At 36.7% G+C, this 13,286-nt stretch overlaps 1 pseudogene across 1 annotated transcript in view; it reads right to left on the reverse strand.

The window, feature by feature from the left end:
* LOC308263456 (multidrug resistance-associated protein 1-like) overlaps window positions 1-13,286 on the reverse strand; it is a 65,956-nt pseudogene that overhangs the window by 8,688 nt on the left and 43,982 nt on the right. Inside the window, exons 4-6 of the transcript in view lie at window positions 10,546-10,745; window positions 9,188-9,314; window positions 7,069-7,168 (exon numbers count right to left, since the gene is read on the reverse strand). The product of the transcript in view is annotated as a multidrug resistance-associated protein 1-like (transcript). The remainder of the gene's footprint in view (window positions 1-7,068; window positions 7,169-9,187; window positions 9,315-10,545; window positions 10,746-13,286) is intronic.

A 13,286-nucleotide genomic window follows, 5' to 3' on the forward strand; every position in this document is an offset into this window, starting at 1 on the left:
TAGTGAAGCTCTACAAAATTAGTGAGACCCTGTTTCAAATAAAGAACAAAATAAAGGGCTGGAGGTATAGCTCAGAGGTAGAATGCCCCTTGATTCAATCTCCAGTACTGCAATACACACACACACACACACACACACACATATATGAGACACATTATATTTAAGGATGTTTGACTTTTGGCTAAAATAACAAGCTTGATAGTGATTGAATACATTCTTTTTGTCATTCCAATTAAAACAATATTTTCTGGTTATCGACTTCGGTCTTGTTAACAAGAATATTAGGAAAAATATTAATGTGGCTGATTTTCCCAAATAAAGTATTTTAAGTCTGACAAAGTACATCAGAACAAACAGAAGTCTTTTGAATTCATTGTGGTGAGCAAAATTCCAGAATGATTTTACTTGTTTCAAAAATATTTCAGTCTTTGATGTCACTGAAGTGGACTTGGTTTTGAGGCTTAGAACAACAGTTTCTGAGTTGATAAAATATGGATCACATCTGAAAAGGCCAAAATGGGTATTGCTGTTGTTTTCTCTTTTGACTTTCACTTATTTGTAAAATGTCTTCTTTATTATGAAAATAATGTTTTATGAATCACTGTTAAAAGGAAGGAGAAATAGTCAAAATCACATCACCTAGAAAAAAAAATTTTGTTTTATAACTATTCTGCTATTTTTGCTAATGTGCCTCTCTGTTTACTTTCCAAAACATAAAAGTTGTATGCATAATTTGAAGAATCTCAATATGAAATGTAATTATACTACACTTAATAAAAATCTAAAATAATAAACAGAAAATTGATATACAATCAAATGTTTTGTATAATGCTTTTTTTGTGGCAGTGGAGATTAAATCCAGGAGTATTCTACCTTCAAGCCATAACTCCAGCCTTATTCTTTATTTTGAAACAGGGCTTCACTAACTTGCGGAGGGCCTCCCTATGTAGCTGAGGTTGGCCATGAACTTACAACCATCCTGACTCAGCCTCCCAAGTACTGGCATTACAAGTGTGCACCACCATGCCCAGCTTTTATATAGCTTTTTAAAAAATCAACTTCACCTCAAACATTAGAAAAATAATGTCATTGACTATATAATTATCCCATCATATATATTTGCCATGTTTTAGGTAACTACATATTGTTGATATTTGTTTTAAAGAAGTAAAAATAAGGTATAGTAATATTATGTTTTGTAATATGTACAAGCAATTAAAATAGTTTCTCTTAATAGAAGGAAATAATTTACTCTGTACACATACTTCAGCTCTGTACACATCAACTCATATCCACATAGCTTAAGTGTGTGTGTGTGTGTGTGTGTGTGTGTGTGTGTGTGTGTGTATGTGTGTATGTGTGTGTGTGGTGCTGGGGATGGAACCCAGGGATATTCTATCTCCATGCTATACCCTGGCCTAATTATTTTGTTCTTTATTTTGAAACAGGGTCTCACTTAAGTTGCAGAAGGCCTCACTAAGAAGCTGAGGCTGACTGTGAACCGTGATGCTCTTGTCTCTGCCTTCCAAGTACTGGAATTACAAGTGTGTGCCACTACACCTGTCTCCATCTCTAATACTTTTATATAAAACATTTAAGAACATCTTCTGTTTAACATAATATTATAATTAACAACAAATGCAATCAGATAAATGAGAAAATAAAACATATGAGAAATATATGGTACTTTCTTTTCCCCATGAATCCTAAAAGCAGTATCCTGTAATGCTAAACCAAGATCATTTCTGTATCGAGCCTGATAATTAATAAATTTCACTATCCCTTTATTGGAACATTTTAATGGATACCTTCTAGACATTATCCAAGATGCCTTTAAAATAAATATTATTTAGGCTGCAATTAAAATAAAAGATCTTCTTTTACCTAAAAATAATTCTCATGTATGTAAACAAGAGCGAGGAAAACTCATAAAAGACATTTCCAGATATCACTTCCTGAAAATAGTTACTAATACTAACAACATAAAACTTCTCATTTAGTTACAAAAATATTGGAAAAATTTCTTAGGGATAGAAAACTTCCTATCTCCTATCAAGTTATTAAGAAAACCCTTTCATCTGGGCGTGTTGCCACATGCTTGTAATCCCAGCATTCTGGAGGCTGAGATCATAGGATCAAGGTTCGGGGACAGCCTCAACTACTTAGTGACATTAGTGAGGCCCTTCACAACTCAGTGAGAACCTGTTTCAAAAAGTAAAAAGAAGGCCGGGCGTGGTGGCTACGCTTGTAATCCCCGCGCTTGGGAGGCGGAAACAGGAGGATCGTGCAAGTTCGAAGCCAGCCGCTCTGGCTTAAGAAACCCTGTTTCCAAATTAAAACAAAAAAATGTATAAAATAGGTCTGAGAGTGTATCCCAGAAGTAGAAGGGTTTCCAGGAACCCCAATACCACCAAAATAAAAAATAAAAAAAGTAAAAGGAATAAAATATAGGGTGTGGTATAGCTCAGAGGTACAATGCTCCTGAATTCCCTGGTATAGCAAAAACAAAAACAAAAAAACAGAAACCTTTTAAAATCCTATCAAGTGGACAAGGGTGACTTGAAATTTTAGCTGATATGAAGATAATGTTACTCATCCATTCTCCCAAATACTGAGTGTGTATATGTATATATTAGCAATAATTTCTAATTGCTGGTGATTCAGCAGTGAAAAAAACAGATAAAAGAATCTTTCACTTGTGTGGTATATATACTAATGAGGAGAGACAGAAATAATTATATAACATAGGTGGAATTTTAGATGATGATAAAGCTCTGGTGAATAAGAAATAGTCAGGGCTACTAGGAGAATGAATGTCATTTAAGTAGGAGAAAAGATAAATTCAATTCACCTTTATCATCTACTCTGTTAATTAATGTAAACTGAAAATGGAAATAACATGATAAGCAAAATATAGCAATAACGAACATTATATTCTGTCAATAGTCTATTCTTGGCCCTTCCAAATTACACTTAATTAAAAGGAACAACACAGGTTCCTTTAACACAGGATTAAGATTTATTCTCTTCCTTCCAATGCAGATATGCTAATGATGAGTAAATAGAACAGAAGACACAAGCAATATAAATGTAATTAATTAAAAATGATGCATACTGAGTTCGAGCATCAGATCTGCCGTAGACACAGCCAGGCCTCCTGCACGGATTGCAGGCCCAAACAATCCCTGGACCTGACCTGACGGACACCAACTGGCAAAATAACCCAAGAGGGAAAAGTCTTTCGGGGACCCAGAGAGCCAGGGAGCCAAGCCACCTCCACGACAGGCTGCCGCTGCCTGTAAGCCGCCCTGGACCAGAGTAGGCTTGGACTCCACTCTGCCCTGCACCGCCCAGGCCTCTGCCGCCTACTGCCCTAGCCCGCCCCTGAGCTGGAGCCTGAGCCTGCACGTGGTACACACCTATAATTTCTTTACATGGAAGACTGAGACAAGAGGATCACAGGTTGAAGGCCAACCTCGGCAACTTATTCAGCCTCCAGCAACCTAGCAAAAGCATTTCAAAATAATAAAATAAAATAGGTCTAGGGAGCTGGGCATAGTGGCATACCTTTGTAATCCCAGTACTTGGCAGGCTGAGACAGGAAGATGGTAGGTTCATGGCCAGCCTCAGCTATCTAGTGAGGTTCTCTGCAACTTAGTGAGACCCTGTTTCAAAACAGGGAGTGGAAAATAGAGCTAGGAGTGTAGCTCAGAGATAAAAATGCCCCTGGGTTCCATCCCCAGTACTGGAAAAAAAAAATATTTATATAGGGTTTTTTTGCGGGTCTGGGGATGGAACCCAGGGGCATTTGACCTCCGAGTTACACCACACCCCCTGCCCTATTTTTTGTTCTTTATTTTGAAACAGGGTCTCACTGAGTTGCAGAGGGCCTCGCTAAGTAGCTGAGGATGTCCGCGAGATCCTCTGGTCTCAGCCTCCCAAATGCTGGGATTACAAGCATGCGCCACCACGCCTGGCTAATAAGTGGTAACTTTAATACTCCACTTTTGACAGTAGATTATTCACCCAGACATAAAACCAGTAAGAAGAGAGTAGACTAGCACAATACCACAGACGAAATGGGTCTACAGTCAGATTTATGGAGTTCCATTGTACATCACAGTGCCTAAAAGAAGACTTAAAACTATTCTTGTTTGCAGATGACATGATCCTTTAATTGGAAGACCCAAAGAATTCAACCAAGAGAATACTGGAGCTGATTAACAAATTTGGCAAAATTGCAGGATACAAAATTAATATAAAGAAATCAGTTGCTTTTCTATATGCCAACAATGAATCCACAATGAAAGAAATTTAAAAAATTCCATTCACTATAACCTCAAAACCAGTAAAATACCTAGGAATAAACCTAACCAAAAACTGTAAAACACCTCTACAACAAAAACTATAAAATATTAAAGAAAGAAATTGAAGACCTTAGAAGATGGAAAGATCTCCCATGCTCATGGATAGGCAGAATAAATATCATCAAAATGACCACTCTGCCAAAAGCGATCTACAGATTCAATGCAATTCCTATCAAAATACCAATGACATTCTTCATAGACCTAGAAAAATTAGTCATGAACTGTATATGGAGAAAGAAAGGACCCATAACAGCCAAAGCAATTCTCAGCAATAAGAACCAGGCAGGGGGCATCACAATCCCTGACTTCAAATTATACTACAGAGCAATAGTAGTAAAAAAAACAGCATGGTATTGGCACAACAATAGGCATACAGATCAGTGGAACAGAATAGAAGATACAGAAACAAACTCACACACCTATAGTCATTTACTCTTTGACAAAGGGGCCAAACTCATACTCTGGGAAAAGCCTTTTCAACAAATGGTGCTGGGAGATGGGCTACTCATTTGTAGAAAGATGGAACTAAATCTTTACCTTTTACCATGCACAGGAATCAAGTCAAGATAGATCAAAGACTTACAAATTACACCAGAGACTGTGAAATTATTAGAGGAGGGCATAGGTTCAACACTACAACATATTGGCACAGGCAGTAACTTTCTCAACAAAACCTCCAAAGCTCAGGAAATTAGAGCAAGAATTAACAAGTGGGATAGCATCAAATTAAAAAGCTTCTGCTTATCAAAGCAAACCATCAAGAACCTAAAGAGAAAGCCTACAGAATGGAAGAAGATCTTTACCAGCCACCACTCAGACAGAGGGCTAATATCCAGAATATACAAAGAGCTCATAAGACTCTACACTAGCAAAACAAATAACCCAATCAAGAAATGGGCAACTGAATTGAATAGACACTTCACAAAAGGGGAGATACAAATGGCTAAAAGATACATGAAAAGATGTTCTTCATCACTGGCCATCAGGGAGATGCAAATCAAAACTACTCTGAGATTCCATCTAACCCCAGTCAGAGTGGCAAGCATAAAGAAGCAAATAACAACAAATGCTGGTGAGGATGTGGGGAAAGAGGAACTCTTTTACACTGTTGGTAGGAGTGCAAACTAGTTCAGCTGTTATGGGCATCAGTGTGGAGATTCCTGAGAAAGTTGAGAATAGATCCACCATATGATCCAGCTATACCACTCCTGGGTATTTGTCCAAAGGGGTTGAAATCAGAGATCTACAGTAACATATGCATACCCATATTAATAGCAGCACAATTTTTTTTTGGTGGTGGTACTGGGGTTCCTGGAATCCCTTCTACCTCCGGGCTACACTCCCAGACCTATTTTTATATTTTTATTTGGAAACAGGGTCTCTTAAGCCAGCGAGGCTGGCCTCGAACCAGCGCGATCCTCCTGTCTCTGCCTCCCAAGTGCGGGGATTACAAGCATGCGCCACCACGCCCGGCTTAAGCAGCACAATTTGTAATAGGCAAAATATGAAACCAACCTAGATCTCCATCAACAGATGAATGGATTGCAAAATTATGGGAAATACACACAATGGAATTCTACTCAGCTATGGAGAAGAACAAAATCATGTCATTCACACAAAGATGAAAAGACCTGGAGAATATTATGTTAAATGAGATCAGCCAAGCATAACAAGAGAAGAAACATATGTTTTCTCTAATATGCCCAAACTAGAAACGATTAGGAATACCAGAGGGACTCCAAATAATGGAGGGGAAACCTCAGCAAAGCTAAAATGGAAGGGTAGGAGACGAATAAGGCTGAGGTTGATTAATGGAGAAACTACATCTGAACATGTGTAAAAGTATGAATGTAGCATGGTTAACCTGGACACTCATTGTTGGGAGTGGGGGAGGGAAATTTGGGGGTGCACAGTCTGAATGTATGCCATTTTCTTTATGATCGACATAAAAATTAAAAAAAGAAAAAAGAAAAAATAAATAAAATTGATGCACACTATAAATAATTATAATGACCATATTAAGACATTTTACTCAATGTAAAATACCTCAAAATTATAATTGTAATTTCTATATTTTATCCTTATTACTAGAGGACAAATTATTATCTTTTAAAAATAGGTTATCATATTTCATTCTTATAACTCATTGAATAACCTTGCAATTTATGGAGTCCTAATTTAATTAGCAAATTTTCTATTTTTGTTTTAGTAACATATACAAAATAGTGCATTTTATAATAATTTTTTATTTAATGTCATTGAGATGTTAACTATTTATACATTACATAAATCCACATTTGGTATAAGGATGTTTTTAATACCATAATATTTAAGATATATCTCATAAGATGTATATCCTAACATGAATTTGAAATGGAGGCTTTGTTTAAATTTTATTTATTTATTTATTTATTTATTTATTTATTTATTGTGGTATTAGAGATTGAACCCAAAGGCATTCATCCTTCAAGCTACACTCCTAGCCCTACTTTTTATTCATTTTGAAACAAGAAGGGTTTTACTAAGTTGTAGAAGGCCTCATTAAGTAGCTGAGGCTGGCAGTGAACCTGCGATTCTCCTGTCTCAGCCTCCCAAGTACAAAGATTACATCATGAGCCATGATGCCTGGCTAATTTTATTTTTTAAGATGTCAATTCAAGCTACACCACAACATATTTACTGGTTATTTATGAATGTCTACCTCCTTATCCATCTTCATATTCACACATTCTTTCAATGGAAACTGCATTGATTTCAATTTTACATGCTTATCTTACCCCAAAATTTAGAAATTGAGTAATCTGGAAATAAAGAGGGGATGAGAAAGAAATTAAAAGTTTTATTCACATTTTTTTCATCTTCTAGTAATAAAAGCATTGCTTTATTTTTGTAAGGTTTTATTTTCAGAGTTTTTATGTATTTTATCTCTGAATTATTTAACATCAGAAGTGATCATTATACTCATACAAACACATATTTCTTTAAGCATATTAGACTCATCCATATAAATTGAAATAAAATTATTTAGCAGATTACAGAATGATTATGATTTGATATACATTAAATAAATCCACATACATTAAATAAATCCACATTTGGTATAAAATTGTTTTTATACCATGATAGATAAGATATATCTCATAAGATGTATATCCTAGATGAGAAGAAAGATTTTATATGTGGTAGCCTTCTTTACCACATTCTATCAGAAGGAAAATTCTTTCTCACTATTCTATTTCCTCTTTTTTATCATAAACACTAGTTTATTTTTACTCTTCTCCCAAATATAGGTTCTCCAGGTTGTAATTTTAAATATAATTCTGAAAGACAAAAAAATTTGACAAGTCTTTTTCTTCCCCTGAGTTTGGTTCCAACCCATGTGATGGTCTATCTGGCTTGAACAGATACGGATCTCTTTAAAGTGCTTATGTAACCTCTCAAGATCCATATTTCTGTATTTAACCAAAGATATAGTAATGCTTGATTATGGGCTTCTACCCTTATATGTATATGTATAAACACACAGAAATACACACACACACACACACACACACACACACACACACACACACACACACATAGTATTTCCCTTCTAGAAGTCCAAATTCTGAATTCTGAAATGCAACTGGCCTTAAGGGTCTTGGATAAAAGACTAAAATGTAGCCAGGCATGGTGGCGCACACTTATAATCCCCGCGCTTGGGAGGCAGAGACAGGAGGATCGCGCAGGTTCGAAGCCAGCCGCGCGCGCTGGCTTAGGAGACCCTATTTCCAAATAAAAAATGTAAAAATAGGTCTGGGAGTGTAGCCCGGAGGTAGAAGGGCTTCCAGGAACCCCAGTACCACAAAAAAGAGTAAAATGTACCAATAATCTATATATGAAATTATGTTAAGCAATTGAAACAATTAACTCTTTTATCATGGGAGCATGAACACGAACACACTCTTGCCACTAGAACTTTGCAGTGTAATATAAAACAAGTCCTTCTGTTAGTCAGCTTTGCATTTGATGGCAACTGACATGAAGAGGAAATGTTTATTTTGGCTCAGGATTTCAGAGGTTCAGTCCATGGTCAGCCAGCTCCAAGGCAGAAAAATGAGGGCAGGGCATGGCAAAGAAAAGATGCGCAGTTTATGGCAGCCAAAAGGCAGAGAGAAAGGAAAGGATCAGGGATAGATATTACCCAATGCCAAGCCCAGTAATCTACTCCTCCAGACACACCCTGCATTCATACCGATACCATCCAGAGTTCCAAATTATTAATATATCAAATTGTTTAATCCACAGATGAGGCTACAGCTCTCACTATCCAATTAGTTCATACATGAACAACATTGCATTGCTTAACATGGAGGACTTGGGGAGGAACATTTCATATTCAAACTATAACAAGCTCATTAAAGAAAAAATTTACAAGCAGAGGAGAAGCCCTTCATATACTGTCTCTAGAACTAGAATTTATCTCCTTGCTTGGACAAAGGGAACATGCCTTGCAGGGTAGACTGAGGTTCTAAATTATAACACTATAATTTTTAAAAGATAATAAATTAGGAAATTTGTGGATTACTACATAACAACAGAAGGGTCCCGTTCCTCCAGGGTTCAGCCTTGGGCATTAGCCTATTCTATTCTACCTTAAAGCTGCTGAGCCAGCTTCCTGCTGCTACCCAAAGAGAGGAAGAAACGAGCCTCCAGGGTAATCCAGATTTGTCTCTCATTACTTAGTTAATACAATCTATAATTCAGACAGGCAAAGGAGAAGAGTGTTTAATTAATTGGATTATAAATATGCCATGTACCACAAAATGATTATTACTTACATTTAGGGCAGAGGATATAGACAAACCAACTCTTGCTGAATCTATGGAATTGCCAGCCAGCACAGCAAGCAGTGCAGCAAAGAATCCCATTAAGTTGCCAAGAAATTCAAGCCTCACAGACATCCACCTGTAATAAATGGAATGTATTCCTGAGCAACAGAGACACGGAAGTTTTGGTTCACTTAGTACTAACTCTCCTCTGGGAACTTGAGACGTAAGTGGCAATAGCTGTTTTCTTTTATTCTCCCCACTTCCTTGGAACTTAATCAAACATAGGATTGTCAATTGCAATGTTGGTAGTTTAAAGGATTGCTCTGCAAAAAAAAAGTGCACGTTACTTCTGCAAAACTTGACTTAAAAACTTAATCAGAATTTAAAAAAGCAGAAGAAAAGAGCACTAGCTAAAATTATATATTGAATTTAAAAAGTCCTATTGACAAATTACCTCTCCAATTACAAAACACTATAAAATTAGATATATTAATGATTAAATTATTCTCTAAAGCTAAAAATTTGCCGACTACTACTTAATATTTTGTTTTTATCCTTTACCTAAAGTTATAACTTCAAATTAGAAGTGTTTTTTTAATTAATTAATTTACTTTTTTGGTGGTACTGGGGTTCCTGAAAACCCTTCTACCTCCGGGCTACACTCCCAGGCCCATTTTATACTTTTTTTATTTGGAGATAGGGTCTCTTAAGCCAGAGAGGCTGGCTTTGAACCTGCGGGATCCTCCTGTCTCCGTCTCCCAAGCACGGGGATTACAAGCATGCACCACCACACCTGGTGTTAGAAGTGTTTTAAAATAGCACATGCAAACAAAATATACCTTAAAAATATGAAATACAAAACAGAGTCATTTCAAATATTCTATATGTACTTAAAAAACTTGACACCTTTTTTCCTATTTGTTCTCTCTCTCTCTCTCTCTCTCTCTCTCTCTCTCTCTCTCTCTCTCTCTCTCTCTCTCTCCATTATTGGTGATCAAACCCTAGGAGTGCTCTTCCATGAGCTACAAACCCAGCCGCACCCCTTTTTTTGACAAAGGATCTCACTAAGTTACCACTTGCTTGTCTTGAACCTGTGATTCTCCCATCTCAGCCTCTCAAGTCCTCCCATCACAGTCTCTCATCTACTGCCATACCTAGCTTGGGACTTTCTTCTCATATGAAATAGCTTTTATATAACTATATATGACATAATTTTAATTAAATGCATATTAGATGCTAGAAAGCATTCAACATCTTAATATACATATCTTTATTTGTTGAAAAATAAACTTCTGTTTAGAAGTCAAGGAACAAGCTATCTAAAAGGAGACTTATCCTGAACTATGTGTATTGAAGTGACAGGTTACCTGTTTGAAATCATGTTATTATAGAAACAGACCAAGTTGACATTTACCACCTTTTTGTTTTGCTGGATGAACCTCTGTTCCTTCCCAAATGCTCTAATAGTGGACTCTTCAGATAAAGTCTCACTAAAATGGGAGATTACAGGAGAATGACCTCCTCCTGACAACTGCCAAATCTGTTGAGAGCTTGCCACATGGTACCTCTAATCAGAAGACAGAAGGAGATAGTTGGAAAGATGGATGGTTTAAAAACTGCTCCACCCTATGTAGTGAGATAAAGTAACTCCCAAAATACTTGAGACCAAATTCTGAGGCCCAGTACCTGTGAACATGATCTTATTTGGATATGAAATCCTTGCAGACTTAATTCATTTAAGGATTTCAAGATGAGATCATTTTGGATTTAGGGTGTTCTTCAAATCCAATGCTGAGTGTCTTTATAAAGTGATAGAACAGAAAATATAACACAGGAGAAATGTCACATGAGGATGGTGGCAGAACTTAATGTGATGTGTTTAGGAGCCAAAGAAAGTGCAGGTATCGTTGATGGACAAAATAAGCTAGCGCAAAGCACAAAAGGGATTCTCCATTAGAGAAGGAGTCAGCCCTGCCTACGTCTTGATTTTGAACTTTTGGCCTCCAAAATTGTGGGATGGAGAAATTTAAAGCTGACCAATTTGTGTTTTATTAGAAAACTGACATCCCTTAGGTAGCAATAATACAAAGCCCTAATTTTGAACAGCAAAATCAGGACATTTTTGGGTAAAATTTCATTTTGATAGTTCTCAATGATCATTATTGAGTAGCTAATATATAAAAAGCTCTGTGCAATATGTGGAAAACATGATCAGGCATTTAAACCATTAAATGAGGATGCTGGCCGAGGGGACATACACTATTATTTACCTAAATAAAAATTTTAAAAGTATTTTCTTCACACATCACCAGTGCACCCAACATTAAAGTTTTACCACTACCCTTTGGCCCCATGTTGTGGACAATATGTATTAGTGGAGAATGTGGAAAGCTAAAGGGAGAATAATCTGAGTTTAACTGTGTCATAATTAATATGATGCAAAAAATTGCTACATATTGGAGATCAAAAGCAGGGTTTACCAGATCTGGAAATTTCAGAAAAGAAAAAGAAACACTCCTCTAACTTGTAATTTTATGTAAAAATTCCTGATTTAACATGTTATATTATTTGACAAAAACACTGAACAAGCTAAAACTTTTATTATATGTAACCTATTAGCTCATAGTTTATAAGCTCTGCTCTATACTGAGTGTTCTGAAGAATATAAAGATTAAAATACTCTAGGGCTATAAAGAAACTTTGTAATCACCCAGTTTATAGATAATGCTTCTAGGTACACAGACTCTAAAGGGTAAGACACTTTTCCCCCTTCGATACATGTATATGTAAATGCTATGCATACTAAGAACATTAACTACAATTTCAGTCAACTATAGAAGTCTTATAATCGTTCCATAAAAAAAATCCGGGGAATCTGGCTTAAGAACTCGATATTATTTCCCACATTTTAGTAGAAATCACCTGGGACTTTTGTTAAAAGGCAGGCTTTGGGGCCCTGCACTGAGATATCCTAATTCAGTAGGTGTAGAGGAGGACCTATACCACACGTTAAATAGCAGGTATCTAAGTTAAGTCACATTTCATAGGGGGAAGAAATGAACCCCAGAAGGGGAAGGAAGAAAGTGATATGCCTGGCATGTGAGCCAGAAGGGTGACTAGAAATCAAGGCTCCTGAATCCAAATTCAGGGTTTATCCTCAGCTCCCGCTGCTTGAACATGGTTTCTAGACTCCTTTTTACTCCTGGCTCTTGTTTATCAACCATGAAATAATTACATAAAATTTTATTTGAGAGGTATTTTTAAAAGTAAATAGAATTAACCCTTAATACCATTCTTCTGTTTCAAATTAATTTTTTTATTTTTTTATTTTTTTGTGGGTCTGGGGATGGAACCCAGGGGCATTTGACCTCCGAGATACACCCCCTGCCCTATTTTTTATTTCTTATTTTGAAACAGGGTCTCACTAAGTTGTGGAGGGCTTCACTAAATAGCTGAGGCTGTCCACGAACCGCGATCCTCCAGTCTCAGCCTCCCGAATGCTGGGATTACAACAGTGTGCCACCACGCCCGGCTCTCAGATTTATTTTTAAAATATGAAACATGCTTTCTTTTTCCAGGAAATATATAATCTTATTAAAGAGAGAATTTGTGGTATTTTAAGTAAGTAGCTTAGGATGCTAGCAATATAATGAATCCTTAATACATGGGTGAGAAGCCGGGCGTGGTGGCACACACTTGTAATCCCCGCCCTTGGGAGGCTAAGGCAGGAGGATCGCACGGGTTCAAAGCCAGCCTCAGCTACTTAGTGAGACTTTCAGCAACTTAGTGAGACCCTGTTTCCAAATATATATCCTGGAGTATATCCCGGAGGTAGAAAGCCTCTGGGTTCCACCCCCAGTACCACCAAAAAAAAAAAAAAAAAAATACATGGGTGAGTTTGAATTGTTTTGGTAGAGAATTATTCACACAGATAATAAATATAGCCTGGGCCATGAAGAATAAATATTGTTTAGAGACAGACAGACAGAACAGAAACCATGAAGTAGGAGAAATAATAACAGCATGGGCACAGAAATGAAACATGATTAACATTCTGTCTTAAACAAACTAAATTCTAACAGGAATTTAAAGATGGTTTGGGAAAGCA

This window comes from Muscardinus avellanarius, assembly GCF_963383645.1.
Source record: "Muscardinus avellanarius genome assembly, chromosome: 5".
NCBI classification, from domain to species: Eukaryota; Metazoa; Chordata; class Mammalia; order Rodentia; family Gliridae; genus Muscardinus; species Muscardinus avellanarius.